Source organism: Nycticebus coucang, chromosome 3 (genome assembly GCF_027406575.1).
Source record: "Nycticebus coucang isolate mNycCou1 chromosome 3, mNycCou1.pri, whole genome shotgun sequence".
In the NCBI taxonomy this organism is placed as follows: Eukaryota; Metazoa; Chordata; class Mammalia; order Primates; family Lorisidae; genus Nycticebus; species Nycticebus coucang.
The window spans coordinates 14,838,560-14,859,888 of record NC_069782.1 but is presented as its reverse complement, the minus strand read 5'-3'; the positions used below and the strand labels follow the sequence as shown (position 1 = coordinate 14,859,888).

Here is a 21,329-nt window from a genome sequence, read left to right as displayed (position 1 = left end):
AAGGTCTGCAGACTTGAACTTAGTTACTTCTTAAATGACAGGTTTAAAAAGAGGACTTCACTTCTAATTCCAGGGGGAAAAAAGCAGGTAATTATGCTAAGATGTGTGCATGGAAGTGTGGGTGTATAAATGCTTGTGTGTATATATGTATACACAATAAACATTTATCCGTACACGTGTAGGTATACATATGTAGATATACCTACACGTGTCGATGTTTATAAAAGCATCCCACCAATTGTTCTCCCTCTCAGCAAGTGAAAACAATACAGCTGTCTGAAGAGATGAGGCATGAACTGGGCTGAAAAAACCAAATCACCAAAAAGTATCTTCTGTATGATTCTCTTACAGGAGGAAAACACATTCATGGGTTTATATCGGTTTCTATGATATGATTGCAGGAAAAAGTCTTGAAGGTAACATTTAAATATGAAGCATAGTTATAACTGGGAGTGGGAGTTTAGGTTATTTAAACAATTAGAGTTTTCTTTTTATTTACTTCTTTTTCTCAGCCTTTTTTTTTTTTCAGTGAAGTTGTATTTCTTAAAGGTACTAAAGAAAAGAATAATCAAGGAAATAAAATCAAAATACATGGAGAAAACCTTGGAAAACTTGCAGGGATTTTGGGCACTGCAGTACAGAAAGAGAGATCTGCATCTCATTTTGTTGAATTTGGAGAAATGTCAGATGATGTTGTACAAATGACAGGCGACTGAAGTCCTAAAAAGTTAATGCTTTTCTCTGTCTTTTTAAACTGGATATTCACTATGTTCCATCCTGTTGACGGTCCTCTGAACTTCCTGGCATTTTAGATAACATTACATTTTAACTGGGGTAGAATGCACTGCGTGTCTTCGGATTCTGTGAACAGTTACTGAGGCCTTGGGGGACCCACTGTGAGTCCAAATTCTCAGACGTGTCCGTGCTGAGTGAGTGACTAGGGCAGGTCTGCATGGGTTTTTCCATCTGGGGTTCCACTCTATGACAGCCTTAAGGGAACCTTCCACTTGGGGGGAATCTAGACGCAGAGATAGGATTTGAACTCAGGCCTCCAGCCTCCAAGCCCCAGCAGAAGAGGGCTGGGACCCAAGCTACTCTTGATCTCTGCTGCTCTGAGCACTGATGTGTGTCCTCTTGGGGAGCTGGGGTTTTGCTGATCATTATCCTCACAAGGGACCATTCTGAAATTAAAAGTCCCCAAGGGAACAAGTCACTAGCTCTTCTGCTGTTTCCTTCCCCGTCCTGAAAGTGAGGCCAGGAGAGATGAGCTTTTGCCAGGAACTCAGCGAGGGACTGTGTGGCATGTCAGCTTCTCCACATTGCTGGGTGTTAGCTTACCCCTGTCCGGCACCAGCAGCAAAAACAGAGCCAGGCGTGGCCTACAGCAAAGCTCCCAGTTTAAATATGTGAATTCATCTGGGCCTGGACAGCTGCATAGCCCAGGCAGGGCAGAATCTGCCACCCTACCCTGTTTCCTTGAAATCTATACAGGAACACAGTTCCAAATAGCCTGGAAGTGCCAGCCCCTGCAAGCTCCTACTTGTAAAAATGGATTTTAAAACATGTGACAATAGCTGCCTCCTCCCATGTCTTTAGGCTTTTCTAGGTGTCAGCCTGAATCTCCTGTGAGCTTTGCAGAGACCCTGGCAAGTGGGCACAGAAGTAGAGTTAAGACCATTATTCATTCCTTTGCTTTCTCTCCAGCATCCCCTACAATCCATTCTCCAAAAAACAACCAGAGTGAACTTTTTAAAATGTCAGTCACGTCTTGGCAATGCCCTGCACGAAGCCCTCTGGTGGCTTCTCAACTCCTTAATGAGCTCTAGAAAGTTCTGTGGAACCTACGTTCTGTGTCCCCTGGCCTGGTCCTGGCTACCCATTGCCAGCTGTTTCTTGGATGCTTCAGGCTCCAAGTTGGTTCTTGTTTCATGGCCTTTGAACTTGCTATCCTCCCCTCCACCTTGCTGGAACTTGTTCCCCAGGTATTTACTGGCTGGCTGCTTCTCATCACAGATGTCCCCATTCAAATGTCCCCTTCCCAGGGACCTTCCCTGCCTCCTACCCACCCGTTCTCTGCCCCACTTCCCTCCTGACACCTAACATCACCTTGGCCATTGTTGGATCTATTCCCTCTACTATTACTTAAGCACCAGGAGAGCAGAGACCTGGTTCGTCTTGTTCGGTGCCCAGAGGACATTTAAAACTCTTAATATTTGTTAAGTGCATGAAAGAATGCCCTTTTGGTAGGGGAGGAAATTGGGGCTCTTGCCCCAGTTACCCAGCTAGTGAGTGGCGGTGCTGAATTCAAACTTAGCTCCTGTGCTCCAGCCTTTGAGTGGGTTACACTCTAGAAGGAAAGTCTGCACAGGGCCACTTAGGAGCAGACGGCCTCTCAGGACAACATTCTTTAAAGCTGATGTGAAGCAGCAAACCTTTCAGAGATATGGGCTTCTGGGAGATTCTGCCATCTGTCGGCTGCTGCATTAGAGCGAGCGTCAGGAGGACGTCAGCCATCCCGCCCCTGGCCCAGAGGTGTGCGCCCAGGAAGGATTTAAAGAAAACTTTTCCATTCCCTCCAGATGTGTTTTCTAGACTTCAGGCAGGGCATGTTGAATTGTAGACCTTAAGGATTTCTGTTCGGTCTCTGCTTCCCAGTTGGGGAAGGAGGCCCAGGGTTGAGAAGTGGCTTATCCAAAGCTGCACTATGAATTAGTAATCCAAGCAGTTAGAAGCAAAGCTTCCTGACCCAGCCAGGAGTTCTGGTCTACCCACTGTGGCCTTGCCAGGTGGGTCTTGGGAAACAGACGGAGTGGGCCACCCTCGAGGCATGTGCTGCCCTGGCTCTGCTCACCAGCACCCTGATTCTATGCTGGGGCTGGCGGAAGGGAGGGGTGTAGGGCTGAAGAGTCCACTGGCCACAGTTGGGGGGAGAGGTCACATAAGGAAATTCGCACCTTTCATAGATCACTAAGGGTCACCACATGAGGAGGGGACAAAGTCAAAGATGTCTGGGGAGAATTGGTCCTTACTTCCCAGTGTTCCAGGGGTACCCCTGAGGGTTACAGGAGACCCCTGGCTTACTCCCCATGGCAACTGGCACCATTTCTACCCTCAGAGCGCACCGCTGAGGAAGCCCGACAGGGCTGAATAAGAGATTGCCGTGTCAGCCAGGCACTGTGGAGCAGTCCTGCCCTCCCCTGCTGACTTCAGTCCCCAGCCACAGAGGCGTGGCTGCCTCGAACATTAAACCAGCACCCTCTTTGATCTGAGTGTGCCTTTCATGATCATGCCTTGGGGTTCAAAGAAACACCCCACACTGTTCCTGTTGGTGCCGAAAGAATGCCCATAATTGTTATTAAACAGAGGATGGAGCGTGGATACATGCCCCTGTGCCCAGCTGGCTCCCAGCTGGCACTTCATTCAGCAGGGACAGGGGCGGGGGCCTCGGGCCTTCGGGGCTTTGTTGCACCCACGCGTCGCCTCGCCTCTTGGCCTGAGAACCCATTGGAGCCAGGTGCCCTGTGTGGCCCCCACTCCCACCATGGCAGGACCGCTGCCTGCCTCCTACTTAGTGAAAAATGGCCCTGGTCTCCATCACACCCTCATTAGACCGAGTCTGGCCTTTGCTTTACTGCGGCCTCCCCACAGAATGCTGACCACTGGCTGTCCCCTCCTCTGGCCAGGACAATGCCGGGCCCTGACCGCTGACCCTTGCCCGAGCAGGCCGACCAACTGAATGGCTCTCAGTTCTCGCTTTTTGCACAGCAGGGCTGGTGTCCCACACCGTGGCTTCTCCAGGAGGAAGGTCTGGGGGGCCCAACCACACACACAGGCAAAATACTTCTGGGCCCACCCTTGGGTGGAATGGGACCAAGATGTGACCCTGAAGGACTTAACGTTGGAAATACCTGTCTCTGGCAATGCCCCCACCGCCTCTGGCTCACGCTCTCTGCACGGCTCTGGGTGGGTGTTTGGTGCATTGAAACCAGTCACTGTTCCTCCCTCCGACCTGACCTGAAATTGAAATGGCCTGGACAAGGGCATGTGCAGCAGCCGACATTTCAGGCCAGGGAATTGGCAGCCTGGCCGTGAGCTCCCAAAGCCCATAAGGGTCCAGCTACTTAGTACTTCATGTTTTCTTTTCTCTCTTGTTGGAATCACTTATTTTCTTTTTTTCCCCTGCTGCCCCTAGCATCTTCGCTGCCTTGGGGAAGGGGGCTTCTTGTGAAATAATAATCCCCAAGCTGTTTGCTGAGTGGTTACTGTGCACCAGGCACTGTGCTAAGTCCCTTATTTGTGGTGTCTCATGTGATCTTCACAACATCCTAAAGAAACACGCACGATCGCACCTCCAGTTTCCAGGTGAAGAGAGGCTGATGCTTCGCCTGAGACTCTGCAGCTAGTAGAAGCTGGAGCTGGGATCTACCCGCCGGTCCTAGGATGCCCAGGTCCTCACATACTTGGCATTGGACGGTGTGCCCCTCTTCACAGAAAGCATAGCTTCTGCCAAACCCGGGAACAGAAAACTCCTGGGAAGCTGCCCTTGACCCTCAGCCCAGATCATGCCCAGGCAGTTGGGAATAGATATGCAAGTCAAAGGAATTCTCTTTGGAAAACACCAGAGAGATGGCAGCTCTCTCACATACACCCAGCTGTGTGTTTGCCCTCTGGGGGCCTCGAATCCCACTGCCATTTCCTGTACCCAGCCTGGAGCACCAGCCTGTCACACGCACCGCCAGCGTGTCCACCTCGCACTCCTCTGCGGCCTCTGGCTTCTCCGGGTGGATTCTGCAAGGTGTTTCCTGCAGATCCTGCTGACAGTCTTTGCTGGCACATAGCAAAATCCGCTTAGAACATCACGATCTGCTGCCTCAGCCTGCACAGGGTTTTGTTTTTTGTTTGGCTTAAAAAAAAATTTTTTTTTTCTCAGCTAAGGGGCATAGGAGTGGGAGGAAAAGGAGGGAAATGAAGGTAAAAATATTAACAGAGTGAAAAATATTGAATCTTCTCTCTGTTTCAAAAATAGAAGCCTCTGTGGCTGGATGTAAGCTGGTGGCAAGGCTCAGGTTGGAGAGAGGTTGACGTTGAGGTCACGGCAGCATCTTGGCCTTTGTGCCTCCAAGAATGCCCTTCAGAAGGGTGTAGCAGCACCAGGCTGGGCAGAAGAGAGCTCCCTCCTGATTTAGGGACAGCTTTTTCTGAGGTGCTGGAGGAACATTTAAAATAAGCCATCCAAGGTGCTTTCTCTAGAGGTAGAGGTTGGGGGTGGATGGTGTCCCTGAGAAATGGAAAGACCCGGAGGAGGGAAGAGTTGTTGAAAGTTACCTAGACCACTGGAGTGGGCACATATCCTGTGAAGAGTCTACTTGTCTATTAGAATGGTGGTTCCCCAAGCCCTGGGCATCAGATGGGCAACTGATCCATGGCCTGTTAGGCCTGTTAGGAACAGGGCCGCATAGCAGGAGGGGAGTGGCAGTGGGGGAGGGAACATGAGAAGCTTCAGCTGTAGCTGCCACTGCCCCCCATCGCTCGCATCCCCACCTGAGCCCTGCCTCCTGTCCCATCCTCGCCTGCCTTCCCAATCCCTGCACGCCTTGCCTTTCATCCATGGCAAAACTGTCTTCCTCGAAATGGTCCCTGGTGCCAAAAAAGTTGGAGATCACTGCCCTACCTTAGCTTCTTTGAAACCAGATTTTCAAGGCAAAGGAGCTGGGTTTTATTTTCAGAGCTATACATAAGCCTACTTGGTGTGTGTGGGGGGAGTACAGCCTAGTCCCCATTGAGATCATCCTGGAAGCATTTTTATTTTCTAGCATTATCATATCATATCATTATCATATCATTGGTAGAAGCCCTCCCCTTCTCAGCATACTGTAGAATTCTTCTTTAGGTAGATTTGGGATCGTGTAGACCAGGAGAGCTCACCTGGCATTGATGTTAGGATCCAACTGATCCTCCCTGGCATTAGTGCTCAGTGCTCTAACCAGTGGAATTATCCCAGGCTTGCCTTCATTTTTATTAATAAACTCTTGGCTGGACCGTCATTTGGAAAATAGGACGTTACTGCCCCATCCCCCAAGATGATGCCTAATATAGAAACAGATTGGTGAGGGCCACGAAAATTGAAGCGAGGAGCTAAAGAGTGAGCCCTGCTCACAGCAGGGACAGCCGGCTATGCCAGCACTGCCATGCAATAGCAACGTCCCAATAGTTACCAAATGGCCCTTCTCGTTTTGAATGGCGCAATCAATGGACCAGGCAGGTTGATTAGGAGCCCACTCTGTACTTGCTTCTGTCCCTAGTTTTGGCAACTGCAAAACATCCAGGGAGTTTTCAGGCTCTTACCGGCTGGGAAAGACCCTTAAGACAAAGCTGGAAGAGGCCCCTGACGCATGCTAATTACTTGCTCACATTTGATCAACTTTTCAGGAATGTGCTTCTAGACCCAGCAAACCAGGAGAACATTGCAACTCGGACCATTACTGATGAAAAGGAAGCAGAACCCAGGGGAAAGGCATGCACTAGAAATATAAAGGGGTGGCACCCTTGGCTCCTACGGTGAATAGGAATATTAGAATGCAACTCATCCAACACCTTCATTTTGTAGAATGAAAAACCAGGGCTCCAAGAAGGAAGTGATTTGTCCAACTCACATAGCAAAGGAACAGAAGATCCAGAAAGAGAATCTAGCTCCCAGTTCCTGGCCCAGGGCTCTTTTTGCTACTCAAAACTTTCTGTGTAGGGCGGCACCTGTGGCTCAAAGGAGTAGGGCACTGGCCCCGTATACTGGAGGTGGTGGGTTCAAACCGGGCCCTGTCCAAAAACTGTTAAAAAAAAAAAATTCTGTGTAATAATACCTCTTTCTTTTTCTTTTAATTCCTGTCTTTCTATACCCAAATGAGCACCAGTATTAACTAGAGCAGGCAGTTATTTATTAAGTCACATCCAAGTTGGTAGACAGAATTTGTGTTGGAAACACTAGAGGTTTTTTTTAATTTTATTGTGATAACACTTAATATGAGATCTACCCTCTTCACAGATTTTTAACATTGGAAGTTTTTAATGGATGACCGTGAAGTCTTAAGCTGCTTTACCACCAATCAGAAAATCTCAAGCGGGGAAGCTGAGATCTCAACTTTGTGTACTCATCCGTGACCCCTGGGAAATCTGCATTCATCCCCTGCCAAAGCTCTTAGAGACTGGGATGGTGGGGGGACGTGGAACCATGTCGTAGGTTGGGAGGGACCATCTACATCTGTGAAAATATTTATTCCAGAGATGATTTAGAACATGATGATGTGCTTCAAATATCTTGTTTTGTGTAAGCCCAAGATGTCAATTCACTGGGAGAAGGCCACAAGCTGGGAGGGAGTAGAAAGGAGAATTTCCCTACAGTTAAATGTTGGCCTGACGTGGAACAGTCTGACTTAGGTTAGAAATGGTTGCACCTGGGCTGGATTAACGCTGGGGTGGGAAGTGGGAGTTCAGTGGAGGTTACACTGAAGGTCCCACCCCTCCCCCCCAGGAGGTCTGTGGTCTATGAAGTGTGCCCAGGTTCCGTGTGAGATCAGGAAACCCACTGCGCTATAGTTAAACATGTGCTTCTGGAAGACAGGTGTGACCCAGTCAGGCTGCCGGGGGCTGTGCTGGGTCCATCACTTCCTTGTTAGATTATCTTTGGAGAGTCACTCTCTCTAAGCCTCAGTTTCTGCAAGTTGGGGCTAAGGACAGCACTTACTTTACAGGGTCTTACCAAGACTCGGAGGGGATAATCTGTGCAAAGTGTTTAGCACTGGCTGTGCATGGCAAGTGTGCAATAGATGAGGCCCCTGTTATTGACAACAGTATTATAATTAGCATTGTGACTGACAGTAACAGGTTTCTTTTTTATTTTTCTCGTGGCAGAGACTCACTCTGTCACCATGAGTAGCGTGCCATGGCATCCTAGCTCACAGCAACCTCAAACTCTTGGGCTTGAGCAACCCTCTTGCCTCAGCCTCCCGAGTAGCTGAGACTACAGGAGCCCACCATGATGCCTGGCTGGTGGCAACAGGATTCCTGACCATCCCCCTGCACTTTGTGTCAGCGTTAGGACGCATGGTTCGTTTCCTGAGAGCATGGCGTATCATGGAAAACACATCCCAGCTTGCCCTGTTTATTCTAGCTGGGAGCATCTAGCAGCGGGGTGGGGGTGGGGTGGGGTGTGTGCTCCAGGGACTAACTGAGCCCCCTTCTCACAGGAGCCTCCCATGGGCAGGCAGAAACACATGCGGTCACTGGTCACTTATGCAAAACACTGCTGGCCTGCAGATGTGCAGTGGAGGTGGCAGGGAGGTAGCTCGTGCTGTGTACACTTTGTGGATGTCCTGTGGTGCGGCAGTGCCCAGCAGCAGGGCTGTGGCCAGGTGTGTGCAGTGTGCCATGACAGCCCTCCTTCAAAGAGTGCAGCCAGACTCTGGGGAGAGGTGCACTCTGGGTGGTCCATAAGAACAGAAAACATGGCTCCAGTCTGGTATAGGTGCCATCCCAGAAGCTGGAGAGGGAGCTGCATGAAATCCAGGAACCACTAGATCCACAAACAAATGCACTTTGTGGGAGAGTCCTGAGAAGTCCTCCCTTCAGGCTTCTGTCACCCAGGGAATTGGACATTTGCTTGCGTCCTTCTCTCCAGCCTGGGTCTTCACACATGTGACTTCCGCCATGCTGGGCTCAGAAGCAAGGGCTCAGGCTGGCTGCTGTGCCCTTGATCAGGCTATTTCCACTGTCTGGACCATCTTTCTCTTTTCTTTCTGTGATCAAACCCAGCATATAGCAAAATGGAATTGGTCTTGGAAATTTGCAACTAGATATAGTGAGCAAAAGAACTTCACAGCATTGGAAGGTAGAGTGATACACTCCTCTCAGGAAGTACTTGATAGGTGCCAAGATGGAAAAGATACCTTATTTCCCCCTCCCGGCAACTATTTATTGAGCATCTAGTATGTCCTAGGCACTGTGTGAGATGTTGGATGTAAGGTGAGCACAAGATGTAACCCTGTAACCCTGACATAACTTAGTGAGTGCGGATGGAGCGTAGGGAGGGAAAGAGGATGAGTCGTTATTCAAATTAACCCACAAACCTATACAAGTGCATGAAAATGTATGTGTGTGTGTATAAAAATGGGTCCTGTTTTTGGGTGATGTGGGATGGTGGTTAGGGAAGGCTTCACCTGAGGAAGTGTCCTTTGAGTTGAATATCAAGGACCAATGGCAGTTGGTAGGTAAAGGGGAGCAGAAGAGGGTCCCTTGCAAGAGAATGGCATGTGCAAAGGCCCTGAGGCCTTGCAGCTGAGCAGGGTCAGACCAGGGCTGCAGATCAGATGCCCAGACAAGTAGACTTGTTTGCCCCCCTGCCAGTCTTTTTAGTCCGAAGGCCTGTACCCCTTGTCCCCAAATCATGGGGTTTCAGGTAAATTACCCAGCTTCTGTCTTCCTGCTCTTTGCCCTCAACCTGGCCTTGAGAGACCCTGATCCCAGCCAGCACGTAAATAGATTTACAAATCCAGACTTCACCACATGTTGTAAGAGTTGTCAGGAGTTAACTGTAACCTTCTCATCATCTATGCCTTATCTAAATCCTCTGATAATTCGGCCTAGGGCATTTCCCCTTTCTCTGTCTTTCCAATGCATTTGACTTGTCAGCTGAGTTTTTCAGATTTGCTAAATGTTGAGTAGCAGAAAGACGATAAGCTTCGCTACCAGGCATATTTGGATTTAATTCCTAGCTGGGTGACCTCTGACAAGTTTCTTAACTACCCTGAGTCTGGTTTTATTTTTATACCCAGTGAAAATAATGCTACATATTTTGCAAGTTAATCAGAAGGATTAGATATACTGTTTGTAGAGTGTGTCTGTCTGCCTTGTACGCTGTTATCTGCCGCCTGACACACTGCCTGGCAGAGCAGGCACTCAGAAGTATTTGCTGAACAATAAGAGGTCCAGGGACTATGGGTTGCATAAAGAAGGTGTTTAGGGGGCAGGTGGTCTTTTTTTTTTTTCATCAAGGACACCATCTCTGGATCACGCTGCTAGGCCTTGGCAAGGTTGTTCAGAAATAACTGGGGTTGGCTTTATAATTCTGCCACTTCCCACTTTGACCAAAGAGGGCAGCAGTTAGCATTCTTTACCTATTTCTTTTATATAAAATAGAGGTTTTCTTAAAAGGATATGGTCTCTAATCGTTCCTCCACACCTTCGGAGTTAGCTATACTTCATACCTGTGTTCGGCTTTGAAGACCTATAGTTTGGGCTTGTTTTTCTTATACCTGTGTCTTCCTGGAGTGTCTGCTAGCTGGGTACTGTGGCTGTGAGCTGGCAGGAGTGAGGGGTTCTGAGTAAACGTGGGCAGGAAACACTTGCTTTTAATGGGATCCTCTGAGCTACGTCCACTGGGTGTTTACAACCTTCCTGGATGAAGCTCATGAAAGTTAAAGGTGAGAGAAGCCTAGACTATCTTAAAAGCCACCCAAAGGGTAAGTTCTAGGCGTCCCCGGGTATCCTTGGCATCTGTGCTGTATATAAACTCCAGAGACAGAGCAGACATTGCTGCTTGTTCAAACCACAGCAAAGTCTCCTGCCCTGTCTTAGTGCATTTTGGAAGCAAATTTGCTGTCGGTCTGCAAAGGCCGCCTCTGCAGGTCTGGTGTGCAAAGGCGGCTTAACAATGGCCCTGCCCCTAGACCTATCCCAGGGTCCCTTGGCCCGCCCAGCACACAAAATCCCAATTAGGAGAAAAATAAAATGCTATAGACAGCTCCTGAGATGGTGCCAGCTGTTCTTATTTCACAAATGACCCGACCTGAAAGCTGGAAGCTCTGAGAACTATTCGAGGGCACAGCATTTTTCTGGGCAGTGCTTCAAAGGGGCTGTAGCTGAAGACCACGCTGCTATTCTGGTGGCCACTGGTGCGGGATAAAATTTCCCATGGGCCCCTGGGGAGGGGCTGGAGCACACACAGCGGGTGGGGAGGGTAGTCTGAGCCCCCCTGGCCAAGTCCATCTGACCCTTCGAGTGAGCTTTGGAGAGGTGAGTGTGCGGCCTGGACTCTGTGTCTCACCAGAACATGGCACAGGCGACCAGCCACAACACCAAGGCATAGCAGCTCCAAGAGGGGGAAGGGTTTGAGAGGAGGGAGGGTACAGAAGGAGACGGAGGTCCATCTGAGCTTAACTATGAAGATTAGAAATGGGATGAGAGGCTCGATGCCTGGAACTCAAACGGCTAAGGTGCCAGCCACATACAACCAGAGCTGGTGGGTTCGAATCCAGCCCAGGCCTGCCAAACAGCAATGACAACTACAACCAAGAAATGACTGGGTGTTGTGGCGGGTGCCTGTGGTCCCAGCTACTTGGGAGGCTGAGGCAAGAGAATTCCTTGGGCCCAGGAGTTGGAGTTGTGAGCTGTGATGCCATGGCATTCTACTACCCAGGGCGACAGCTTGAGGCTCTGTCTCAAAAAGAAAAGAAAAAAGAAATGGTCTGAGAATTAGCATGAGACCATTTGTGGATCTGAGACCAAGTGGGGCAGGCAAGACCTACGCTTGTTACTAAGGGTTTCTTGAGGGCTCGGGGACCTCCTATCAGCTGACTGTCCCTACATCCACTGGGGAACGAGCCATCCTAAGGGCTGAGAGCAGGAACAAGGTGGTAAGTCATCGTCACTGGCCTTGAGAAGAAGCCCACCTGAGAAATGGCACTGCCCCATGTCCAAGCAAGACCCAGCACACACTGCTGGGCGTCCTCACCCTCTTCCTCTGCCAGTTGCTGCAGCCCTGTGCTCTGTCACTCCTGCCTCCAGGCCTCTGCCCTGTGCTCCTTCCTCTACCAGAAGTCCTGTCCTTTCTCTTGGCCGAGCAGAGAGACTTGTCCTCCCCCCAGCACCACCAGCCTGGTGAGGTGTGCCTTCTGCACACTTCTGGCTCCCCCTGGACCATGACCACCGGCCTTCCTGTCTCACATGGTTGAATAAGGTTCTTAAAGGTAGGAAGAACTGTGTCTACCTGCTTACTGCTGAATCCCCAAGACATGGCCCAGGATCTGGGACACACAGCTCCTCAAATACTTCTGAATAAATAGTGAATGAGTGAATGAATTAATTTTAAGTACCTTTCATAGAAGAACAACAAAAACAACAGCAGCAGCAAAATAAAACCGAAACAAATCAAACAAGCAAACAACAAATACTCTGGCAGAGAGGGGTACAGGACGGGGAGATGAGGTCTGAAGAAACGGTGTGCCCTGCTTGTCATATTTCTCAAGGGCCACTGCAGGGGGCCAGAGGCTTGCAGTGGGCAGCAAGGGCAGGAATTGAGAGCCCGGGGGGGACTCTCTGGGGCTAATTTTGTTGTTGCCACCAACTCCCTTTCAGATGTTGAGGGTTGGGTTGGTTGAGTCTGGATGATCTCAGAACAGGGACATCAACTTAACTGGGGTCTCCCATAGTAGGATCCCATGATCTCTTTGGGCATGTATCTTCCATAGTGGGGAACAGAGTCCCTCTCTGGCCTTTCAGCTCCCACATTTACTTGCCTCCTCTTTTTCTGGGTAACCTTTAGGAACCAGGACTCCTGACCCACCACTACAAGAGGCTAAACAGGAAACTGTCCTTGTCTTCCTTTCTCATATTACCTTTGATTCCCTCCCACAGCCTCATTCATTCACTCATTCAGCAAACAATTTTGGGAACCCCACATTCTGGGCACTCTGCCAGGTGCCGGAGTCCCAGATGTAGTCCCTGCCATCTGGTAATTAGTAATGCTAGTGAGCACCCAAGGAACTGATCATTCAAGAAGGACATGTGCTGGAAGAAAGACAGGGAAACTGAGCAGAGAAGAGAGGCAGGTTAGCTTGGCCTGGTGGGCGGAAGGCTTCCTGGAGGAGGGGACATTTCAGCTGGGTGGGTCTTGCAGGAAGACCTATGTGTGATCAGGTGCATGGGGAGGAAGTGATTCTCACTGAGGTGGGAGGCATCTCACAACAAGTCAGTATAGTGTGGGGTTACTGGCTGGGAGTTGGGAGCTTTGGAGTGGCAGGACTTAAGGTGGAGTCCCAACCCTGGAGGGCCACATATGTACTGTTGAGCCATCCTGTAGTTGTTGGGAACCCAGGGGAGGCTCAGGCGGGGCTGAGAGTGGGGTCTGTGGATCCTGTTTGTTCCTGAGAGAATGTGGGAGATTTGTGGGAGAAGGACCACATTTCCCACTGTCTGTCTTGTGGAGTAAAAGCCTCAATGAGGACAGTCACCTTACCAAACCCTTAGAAACCCAGACCACAGAAACACATCATCCTTCTAAGATATGAAGTCCTTGCTCCCAGGCAAGTCAGCCGGAATCCAGGAACCAAGCTGCCCATGGACTTTTGCCCTGACCTGAGCCAATTGGTGCTTCTCTTTCTCCCAAATTGTTGGTGGCCCCTGTAAGAAATTAAGAGTGGCTGACTTTAAAAGCAGTTAGATTAGAAATTAAACTCATTAACCCCAAGTCTAGGCATGTGCCTAGCTGGTGATGCTTCCATTTTATCTTTTAATAGTTTAAAATTGGGGTCACCACTTAAAACATGAAAGCGGGGGTAGAATGCAGATTGTTTTGTGTTCTTTTCGGGTAATCTCAAGAGTTCCAGGCAACTTGACCTCTCTGGGCCTGCGTTCCCGTCCCTCCCCTCTCTGGCCCCTTCATTTCATACACAACAGACGTCAGCGGGGGCCCTGAGTATTTCCTGAACTGCTGAAGCAGAAAGCCAGAGCAACGCACTTACAAGGTGGGGAGAGCCAGGCCCGCACACACCCCACCCCCCCTTCCCGCAAGGCGGGGGACAGAGCATCCCCAGGACAGGATTGCCCGAGGGACCTCAGAACACAAGGCAGGCACTGAAAAACAGGAGTCTCTGGGCAGGGAGGTTTTAATATCCTCCTGTTTTAATAGCTTTCCCTGAGATGGAAACTTGGGTTGAAATGATTTGCAGCTTTCCAGATTGTTGGAGTGTGTGTGTATTTGGATTTATTTTTAGCTGCAGGCGTTCATTTCTTGCCAAAAAACCTGCTTAAATAAAACCAAGATTAATATTTTTACTTAACGGAAAGAGTTAGTCAGGACAGGCTTTGAACTGGAGACTCCTTATCTTGATTGGGAATGCATTTTCAAACGGTTTGGCCTTGGCTTTGACATCAACAAAAAGGGCCTTTGAAACTGACAAGAGAGAAGGGTCCTCAGGGGACCAGGGAAGGATGTAGGAAGAGCCTATTTGTGAAACTTCTCAGAGGAGAGCTCCTCCTAAGCCAGGCTGCCTGCTCCCCCACCCAACCCTGCAGGATCTCTAGGGTCATTCTCCTGGCTGGAAGGGCAGGATGTGGGCTCTGGCCTTGCCCGGTTCCAGCTGCTAGCCTTACCAGCTCCCGGCCACATCTGGTCCAGACTTCTGCTTGCTCTAGATTTAGAGTCGGCAAACTGAGGCTCTTCCACGGGATAGGCTGAGACCCAGCTCTGATGTCACCTCCAGGGGGTTCTCCAACGTCCCTCCCCCCAGACGGACGTCACCTCCTCTTCAAGCCTTGCTGGCTCTTTATTCCTGCCCACAGTGCTGTACCATACTTCAGTGCCACTGTTGGTCTCTCTGACCTCTGGCCTCCAAGTTCCCAGGGCCTCATTTATCTCCATGTTTGTAAGCCCAGCACAGGACTCAAGTAATGATTGTTGAACAGATGTTTATCTGGCCCTATGAACTCAGAATTGCTATTATCCTCTTTTGATTGCATAAGGCTCAGAAAGACTCGGTCAGATGCCAGACCTTACACAGGAGAGTTACTTATCTGCTTTTTAATTACCTTCTGTGCATGTGGCACTCGATACAGGAAATCACGTTTAGCTTCAGGTATTCAGCAAACACATATTAGGAGCCTCTGGTCACTCTGCCTACCTTATCTGCCTTGGTAAGATACAGAACCTGCCCTCTGGAGGCTTACGTTCCAGTAAGTGGATACATAAGGGGTCAGGTGCTGGCCAGGGCCAGATGGAGGCCCAGGAGGCTGGTAAGGGGTTGAGGGCTGTAGGGTGGGGAGAGATGTGCGGGATCGGGGAAGGCCCCCTTCCCAGGCAATGTCTGAAACAAGTGAAGGAATGTCAAGTGGAGGAAGAGAGTCCCAGCTGTGTCGGGAGGGCGTGTTTGGAGCACGGGGATGCTGGCATGGAGCAAGCTGCCATTTCCCGAGGTGGAGAAGGCCACATGGAAAGCCTGTTATCATGGTTGAATTTGAGATGCCTTATTATACTTGAGAAGTAAATGTAGACGAAATATGGACACTTAGATATATGAGTTAAAGATCATGGGGGCTTGAGGTTGGAGGTTGCAGAAGTGTGGGAGGTGTCAGTTGCACAGATGGTGTGGATACCCACAAGCTGGATGGAAACGGGGAGGCCTGAGAACCCAGTGACATGGAGAAGGCTGTGGGTGACCTTGCCAGAGCTGCTGGAGTGGAGTAGGGGGAGGGCTGAGGTCACTGCAGGGAGCCTTCAAGGCTGGCAATTGACCCCCCACAACTTAGACACAGGCAAGCAACTTGTCCAAGGTCACACAGGGGTGGGTTTTCTGGATCTGAACTTGGAATTTTGGGGTCTTTTTAGAGGGCTTTGGTGGTGGGGGAGTAGAGGGGACTTGGGGTTGTGGCCAGCAACATTCTGGGCACCAGGGGGACCCAGATGGGGTCAGGGCAGGCCCTCAGGGTTCTGCTCTCCAACTGTAAATCCTAAGGCCCTTTCCTCCAGCATACACAGCCTCATTGGGTCCCCAAAGAGGTAGCAGCTGTTTGAGGAGGACCTTGAAAGGCATCACTACAGCAAGGTGATAGACATCCTCGGGGATGAGGAAATACTGAATCATAAGAATCTTTCTGGGTCCCCCTCGCTGTTTTCCTCTGATTAGTAAATTCCAGAATCTATGAAGGATCACCCCCAGCAATATAACAGTATATCATCTGCTTAGCTTAAGGGCTAGAGTACCCCTTTACAGAGATGTTATCTCTTTTAATCAGCCTCCTTAACCTCAGACCCCCCAGTGTTGGGAGAAACCTTAGGGATCTTGTGGTTTTGTGGTTTCTAAGTTAAAGTTATTTCTTTTTTTTTTTTCCATGAAAGCCTTGCGGGGGGGGCAGTGTGCTAAACAGATGATAGACTGTTGTGCTGCTGCCCACGATCACTGTGGATTCTTCCTGCTGATCAGAGGACGTGCGTGAGCGATCAGGAAGGGCGATGGTGGAGTGGTTAAGGGGATGCGGGGCTTGCTGAGGGCTTATCAGAGGTTCCCCTCAGATCCATCCTCCTCTGTAGCCCTCAAAGGGCTGATGGTGGGGAGGGAAGGCACAGGAAAATTATCAACTGTTCACCAATAAGTACGAAGCCCATACAAAGGGCTGTCCTCCCTCTGACATCCTGTGGGGATGAAGTGACTGTCAGACAAGCTGGATTGCAGGGACCACTCCCCCCACCCCCTTTTGTATGCTTCCAGGGGGCGGGCATGATTCTAACACTTCCAGATCCCTTTGTTTCTCAAAGACCAGGCTTTTCTGTCTACTGAGCTCCTGTCTGCTTGGGCTCCCATCAGAAGAGCAGCCCCTTCTCTGCGGTTGACACTAAGAGGGACCTCTGCCACCGTCCTTCTAAACATCATTCCTTAAATCAGGAAAATCCTTCCACAGGGCCTTTAGAGAGACAAGAATGGGCAGGTGTTTATGTGTGTGTGTGTGTGGTGGCAATGGTAGTACCTTACCTGCTAGGTCGCTGAATCAACTCCTGTGTCATGGAGAGATTGCACTGCCATGGCCCATCTGCTAAGATGGGCAGAACCTGGAGTGTTACGTTAGTACCCATTAATTAATTGAGGGATCCTTGATCCCCAAGCATTGTCCATCAGCTGGGGGTAGAAAGATCTGGATTGGTTGACAGGGGTTGGACGGGGAATGGAAGGAGAGGGAGCGAGACAGGGCCAGCTCTGGGGTGTCTTGATGCCCCGCTCTGAGTGTGCTGATGTATAGCAGATGTGTAGTTTCTGGAGACACCCTGGTAAGCTGTACTGGAAACTGAGTCCCATCTGCCACTGGAACTGTTCTTCATTCAAAATTTGCACTGCTGTGCTCCACACTGCTAGAGATGGAGGCACGGAGAGGCAGCACAGATATATTTTACTTGCTTTGTTTGTGTAAGCTTTTGCTGGTCTTCTCCCTAGGGCAATATTTGAAGGAAGAAAAGCTGTATCTGTAGAGATACACCTTCATACCTGGACGCTCAGGTATATCACGTATTTGAGAGAGCCACACGTGTATTCATAGATCTGTTTGCCAATAATTTACGCTCACACATCCTATTTAGTTTCTTCTTGGATACTTTTAAGTTAAAATACCATTTATTTCTTAATTAATCTCTTCCTTGTTCCCACTTTTGGCCTCTATGCTCCAGGAGCCACGTTCCCTTCCCAAGAGCAAAGGAGACTATAGAGGGATGAGAGAGGCTCAGAGGCTGACATGAGCCCATCCCTCCTTCTCCAGCTAGTGCTTCTATCTTTTGGAGATGAGTCCTCTGGCCATGAACTTCTAAACCTTGTCTCCCCACTAGGCTGCAATCAGTGGAAGCAGTAAATGGGACTTCTGATGCTTATTGTTACCCCCCCCCCCCCGCACCCAACCCAATGTTCCAGACACCAAGCTAGTTCACGCCTATGTTGGTTTAGCTGCCAGAGGACACTGGGTAGACAGTGTGGAGGCCACGCTCCCACATGGACAGGAATAAAGAAAACCTGTGTCCACTCGGCCCATCTGTAAAGCTGGCTTCTAGCCGCTGCAACAAGGTGGAAGGAACAGCCAGACATGCCGCCAGCTCCTAGTTTGGAAACTGTCTTCTGTTGTTGTTGGACAACCATGACCTCCCCCACTTCCCTCGTTCCCTGTGGCCCCTGGGCCAGTGAATGCCTCAGGAGAGCCCTTATTGCCAAACGGGAAAGTACAAAATAGCACACTTTTAAATTATAGGGGAGAGAGGGAAGCAAATAAAGACATTAATTCAAAAACCAAATAAGAAGATTTGGTGTTGGCCAGTGATTTTACTTTGGAAGGACTTTGTGAATTTATTTGGGAGGGCAGGATGTTGTTTAATTTTAGCTCAAATTACTGAAGTTTTTGTTTTTGTAAAGGAAAACACTGCCGTGGTCTCTACCCTGGGCCATCTCTGCTTCAGTCTTTCTGGACTATGACCATGATCTTGTGTGGCTGCTCCTGAGGCCACTCTTGGGTTATAGGTGGGCGATGAGATGGGACAGTTCCTGTGATGGAGTAGGCATCCCCGCCTACTCGTACAACACCTCCTTCACTTGTTCTGACCACTTCATTCGTGCTCCCCCACCTCTCCCTGAAAGTTTGCAAGGCCAGATGTTTTGATGAGCGTGCATTTCTTCTCATCCTAGACAGAACTCCCAGGCCTTAGCATATGATGCATGTTAGAAGCCTGAAGTCTCTCAGGATGGACAGATAACAACAGAAGTCATGCGGGTGGTGGCAGTACTGATAGTGTGGCTTGGGATGGGCTTGGCAGGCTTGGGATGGGCTCACACACTATTCTCTGTGCTTGTAGTTAACCCTCACAGCAACTTTATAAGGTACTGTTATCATTCCTATTTTATAAATTAGAAAACGAAGGCACAGAGAGGTTCAGTAACTTCCCAAAGATCACACAGCTTTAGACTGGGATTTGAACTCAGACAGGCTCCAGAGCCAGACCTTTCAATTCTATGCCATGGTGCTGCTCCACTAGTAATCAGTACATCACTTATAAGCCTTGTGAGAAGCATGGGGCTGAGAAAGCTAGAGGGATTTAGGAGGAAAGTGCCCTGGTGAGACGACACAGTAATGGTAGAATTCCAATGAAGCTTCCTGACTACAAAAGCTTACTCTTTTCATTAAACTATCCTCAGCTGAAAAGGTTCCAAACTCAGGCCATTTCAGGGTAAGGAAGGAGTTGGCTGGCTGTAGTTGCAGAAGCTTCCAGAAGTACCCAGCTTTATGGGACACGTCTGCTTATGACATCTCATGTCTAAATCAAGAGCCATTTTTGAGCCAGCATGTTGCTATTTAAAGGAATCCCTTTTGCCTACCCCTACCCTGCCCCCAAGGCCGAGACTCACTCCCTAGTTTACCTTCTGTGTTAATGAAGCAGAGAAGATGGGGCCAAATCAATTCAGGAAGAATCAACAGCAAAGTCCTGGCAGACATGCCTCTGCCCAACAGTGAAGCTGTTACAACCTGCCTGTGGGAGTTCATATAGAGGAAGTCGTCCCAGGGGCCTCTGGCAGGATGGCTGGCAGCCGAGGATGCTGCTGCAGAGTGAGACAGAGGTGGATGCAGAGTCTTGAGGGAGACTGGCCTGGGAGCTTGCCAACCTCTCGTTTTTTACAGAGACTTGGAAATAAACCACTCGCCTCCTCCTAATGTGAGCTGCCTCAGCTAAAGAGCTAACGTTGCCAAAGGACTCCGTGTTTTGCCATCCCTGGCAAGAAAGGTCTGAAGGGCCCATTGATTCATTGAGTCCTGACTACATGTCTGATTGGAAGGGTAGGATCCAAGCCCATTTGGGGAGAAACAGGACAGAATCCAGTAGGTATGGGGAAATAGGGAATTGGTTCTCAGTAAAGAAAGAAAAAAATTAGAGTCAAGGAACTGGGAAACACAGTGGGGCCTCCATGATAGGGAGGGATGATGGAGGTGTGTGTGTGTGTGTGTGTGTGTGTGTGTGTGTGTAGGACATTCTGTTTAAACAAGCATTTATTGAACATCTGCTCCTTTCGGGCCTAAATGAAACTTGAAATAGGAAAGAGCAACAGGATCTCAGAGCTGGAAGAGTTCCATTTGCCTGGTCTGCACGAGCAAGACGCGTTCCGTTCCTGCCATGCTAGCAGGGGGACCTCCGGCCCCCCTCGGTGGAGACACCTTCCTACAGCAGGCCCCCTCCCTTCTGTAGTCAAGTTCTTATTATTAAATGTTTTTTTTCCTTTGTTTGAGCCCATGAATGTTAGGCTCTGCAATTTTCACTTTTTGTTTCCAAGACGTATCCATTTGCTCCTCTGTGTGCCAGTTGTACAAATGCTCCAAGGCAGCTTTTGGGTGCTGCTTCTCCACATAAACTGGAAGGAGAAGACGCAGCCTCAGTCTCTGATAATCTCAAACTCAATTCCTCTTGGCAGGATCCTGCTGCACGTGTAAATGCCTCTCTTCTGGCCGCAGTGCACCAGGTCTGATTATTTTCATACCGGTATTTACCGAGCAACTCCTTTCTGCCAGACCTTGTAGAGGGAGATTGCCTAAGATCTTTTGTTTAATCCTCATTCCAACTCCACGATGTGAGGAGACATATACCCTCTTTACAGATGAGAAAATTGAGACTCAGAAAGAAGCAGCAGCTTCACTTCTAGGTCAGTTTCCTTGTCTAAATAACGTGGGTGCTGATACTGCCTTTGTTAGACAGTTGAGAAGAGCAAATAAGTGAAATATACCATTGCACATAGCAAGTGTGCAAGAAGTGGGAGCTGTTTTTATTGTGACATTCCTTCTGTGGTCAACCCATGGCAGTTTTGGTGGCGCTGGTGATGATGATGATATTAATAACATTTATCAAAAGTAAACCATATCCAAGACAGTGTCAAGAGTTTTTCATCCATTATCTTTTCTAATCCCTTCAGGTCAGGAGATTAGTACCATTATGATTCTTGTATTATAGAAGAGGAGGTGGGGGCCAGAAACAAAGTTAGCTACTTGCCCATAGGTACAACAGCCGTAAACAGAGCTGCACTTGGAACTGTTCTGCTGGCTCCTGAGGCTGCCCATCCAGTCTCTCCATCTTCCACCACATCCCTATTGAACTGGACCCCTGGTGCTCCCTGGCTTTCTAAGTGCTGGCCACCGAGCACCTAGTTAGAATGCCAAACGAGGTCATTGAGGGCAACCAGGGCACGTGGCAGCCCTGTGCATGTGTCAGGACGGGGCGACTTAACCCACGCAAAGGAAGAGTCCTACATGAAGTCAGTAGGAAAGAGTTCTAGAAAGATAAGAGGTCTGGCCCATGGCATTGCCAGGTGGGCAATGGAGGGAGGACAGGAGGCTCTAACAGGAAAAGTAGACTTTGGATTATAGTAAAGCACAGAGACAAGAAAAATCTCCAGGCTGGAGGGTGAGTGTAGCCTAAGAATTTCCAGGGGTGGCCATTGTGAACCTTGGGGTAATTAACTTGAATGACAGCTACTTCCCTTTATCCTCTAACCTCC

The 21,329-nt window shown here is 49.3% G+C and overlaps 2 protein-coding genes across 5 annotated transcripts in view; one reads left to right on the top strand and one right to left on the bottom strand.

Moving 5' to 3' along the window:
• The window catches only part of SYN3 (synapsin III), a 449,664-nt gene that overhangs the window by 266,303 nt on the left and 162,032 nt on the right, over positions 1-21,329 (bottom strand). The gene's annotated exons all lie outside the window — the stretch shown is intronic.
• The window catches only part of TIMP3 (TIMP metallopeptidase inhibitor 3), a 58,835-nt gene that overhangs the window by 24,254 nt on the left and 13,252 nt on the right, over positions 1-21,329 (top strand). The gene's annotated exons all lie outside the window — the stretch shown is intronic.